Below are 3,520 nucleotides of genomic sequence, written 5' to 3'. Positions count from 1 at the left end.
TAAAGAATCTTACATTGGGGAAAACATTATGTGATCTAAAACCCGGATCCGAGAAGACTGATACGATGTCCGCCATGATGTCACCACCAACGTGTGTGCTGCACACAAGAACAGTAGCAATCGCCTGATGGACTAAGAGGGAGGGAGAAGAGGCGAGGGTCAATGAATAATAGGAAAGATTAAGGAGAAGGTGGACTAAATGTCTGGGAATAGGAAAAGTTAAGGTTATGATGGATTCATTTGCTAGGGGGAAGACATTAGCTCACAACCGAGGAATAAAAAGAAGATTAATATAAGGGTAAGCAATTGTCTACTGAGGGTGGACAACGACCTTGAGATGAAAAAGTGAGATTTTGGAGGACAACTAAGGATAACTTCACTTTTTTTTTTTTTTTGTAATTGGTATTACAGGAATTAGGCGGGTTAAAATATTGAATATGCCCTTATATTGTTTAATTTCGTTGGTTCTATGTACGATGCCTATCTCCAATAATCTTTTATGGATCTTGTCGGACCCATGTACCAAAAGTTTACCGGATTCCGTGCTCGGGATGTGAAAAATCTTACATTGGGGAAACACCACGCAATGGAAAAACCCGGATCCGAGAACACCGACACAATGTCCACCATGGTGTCACCACCAACGTGTTTGTTGCACACAGGAACAGTAGCAACCACCTGATAGACTGGGAAAATGCAGATCTTTTGGTACGTGAGCCCAAGATCCGTAGATTATTATTATTATTTATTATTTTTTTTTTCTATCCCTAGCTGCCCTCCAAAATCCCCATTTTCCCTCTTAAGGTCGTTGTCCACCCTTAGTAAACAAATTCTATCCTTTTTTATTTTCTTTTTCCTTTTGTTCATCAAATTTGAGCTAATGTCTTTCACCCAGCCAATTGTTCCATCTTATCATAAACCTTTCCTATTCCCAGACATTTGGTCCACCTTCTCTTTAACCTTTCCTAATATTCATTGACCCCCTCCCCTCTCTCCCTCCCTCCCCAGGTCTCTACCTTCCTCTCATATAATCTCAGTCATGTGTATTACGACTATGTACTTGAAAAAGCTGTACCAAGCAAAATGTCGTACTAATAAAGGCTTCGTCGTTACATGATGTTTATTTTGATAGATTTGTCATGTCACCATGACTTTTCAATGTATACATGGTGTAGGAGGTAAAGACAAGGGTAGTAAGAACGGAACTGTAGTTAAAGACAATGGAGAGAAGTGGGGAATACGTCATTTGTTGTTTCCTGACGATACTGTGTTTGTGGCAGGGTCAGAGGATGGGTTAAGGGAGCTATTAACGGAGTTTGGAAAGGTGATAGGGAAAGTTGAAGGTAAAAGTGGGTAAAAGTAGCGTGATGAGATGTGCAAAGTCAGAGAATGGCAGCAATTTGGAAGGAAGTCTTAAATGAGAGAGGCTGGAGGAAATGGATAGCCTTAGGTATTTGGGTTTCATGTGGCAGGAAAGGGAGAAGTGAAGATATATTGTAGACTGAGAGACGCAAGTAAATGTACAAAGGATTACAAAGGCAAAGCATGCCGACAGGAGACCTTTTGATCCATATCTAGGTCGGATGCAAAAAAAAAAAATAAAAATAAAAAATAAAAAATAAATAAATAAAAAAAATCATATTAGTAATAAATTAAAACTATAACAATGTAAATAGCAATTAAAATACATAAATAAATGCATTGGTATAGTTGAATAACAAACAAACAGGTAAATAGTAAATGATAATAAATTGACATATAACTAATAATAAATGAAAATCAGACAGACAAATTATAACAAAACAAAAACAAATAATATAACATAAATTATAATAATTACAGCATCTTACTTAGGTATTTATCTAAATGATTCTTAAAGCTTCGAACTGAACTACATTGCACTACCTGTGCAGGAAGTTTATTCCATTCATTAACTACACGGTTGGCAAAGTTGTTTCTACCTACTTCCAAATTGAATCTATTTCCGGACAGTTTGAGACCATTGTTTCTTGTCTGATTCTCATTCAATGTGAAAATTTGGTCACTTTTGATGTTGTCAATTCCCTTTAAAATCTTAAAGACCTGTATCAAGTCACCTCTGAGTCTACGCTTTTTTAGGGAAAACAGATTCATGTGCTTAAGTCGATTTTCGTATGATTTATTTTTGATATTTGGAATCAGTTTTGTGGCTCGCCGTTGTACTTTTTCCAGTCTGTCAATGTCTTTAATGAGATTCGGTGACCATACGGAAACAGCATATTCCAAATGTGGACGAACTAACGATTTATATAGCTTGTTAATGAGTGATGGACTTTTGAAATCAAAAGATCGCGCAATCAATCCCAGAATCTTATTTGCTTTCTCAGAGGCTGAAATACACTGCTTGGATGATTTGATTTGGGGCATTAAAAAATGTCATAAGAATAGGTATTTGGGAATGGAAGCAAAGATGAGATTATATGAAGGGGTGATTGTGCCGACGGCACTGTCTGGGGAAGAGACTTGGAATTTAAGTGAGGCAGAAAGGACAAGAATAAATGTGTTTGAGATGAATGTCTAAGAAATATGAGAGCAATTACAAGGTTGGATAGAGTGAGAATCGAGGAGGTGAAGAGGATAGTGAAGGTGGAAAAGAAAATGGAAGATAGGGCTGACGAAAGAGTTTTGGGATAGTTTGAACACCTGGAAAGGATGAGTGAAGAAAGGTGAGTAGAAGAGGTGTGGAAGGTAGAGATGGATGAAAAGAACTTGAGGAGATGACTGAGGATGAGATGGATGGATGGGATAAAAGGGGCGTTGAGCAAAAGGAGAATGTCTGTTGAGCAAGGAAGAGAGAGGGCAGAATATAGGGGTAAGTGGAGAATGGGTGTATATAGGTAATGCTATGATGCAAGTAATGGAAAGGGAGGGGGATAGGGAAGTAGTGAGTGATTATGTATGAATGATATTTTGACGCAGGCCAAAGGGATTTCTTAGTCTTCTCTTTTTCTGCATATGGTGACGGAGGGGAGGGGGTCGCCGATGAAATAACGGGGCCTTGTTGTGGGTGTACTGGATAAGATGAGAGGGAGAATAGAGTGGTGGATGGGGGGGAGGGTGTGAGAAAGTACGTGCAAGAGGGAAAGCCCTTGTTATATAGCTGGATAGACAAATAGATAGATAGATAGATAGATAGATAGATAGGCAGATAGATAGATAGATAGATAGATAGATAGATAGAAAGATAAACAGACAGATAGATAGATAGATAGATAGAGTAGATAGATAGAGTAGATAGATACAGACAGACACAGACAGACAGATAGATAGATAGATAGATAGATAGATAGATAGATAGATAGATAGAGTAGATAGATAGACAGACAGACAGATAGATAGATAGATAGATAGATAGACAGACAGACAGACATAGATATATAGATAGATAGATAGATAGATAGATAGATAGATAGATAGATAGATAGATAGATAGATAGATATAGAAAAATAGATAGTGCGTGTTTGCATGTGCTTATAAGTG

The sequence above is a fragment of the Oratosquilla oratoria genome, chromosome 26 (genome assembly GCF_046742065.1).
Source record: "Oratosquilla oratoria isolate Oo_2021 chromosome 26, ASM4674206v1, whole genome shotgun sequence".
In the NCBI taxonomy this organism is placed as follows: domain Eukaryota; kingdom Metazoa; phylum Arthropoda; class Malacostraca; order Stomatopoda; family Squillidae; genus Oratosquilla; species Oratosquilla oratoria.
The sequence above is the reverse complement of the archived record's forward strand: the minus strand, read 5'-3'. Positions refer to the sequence as shown.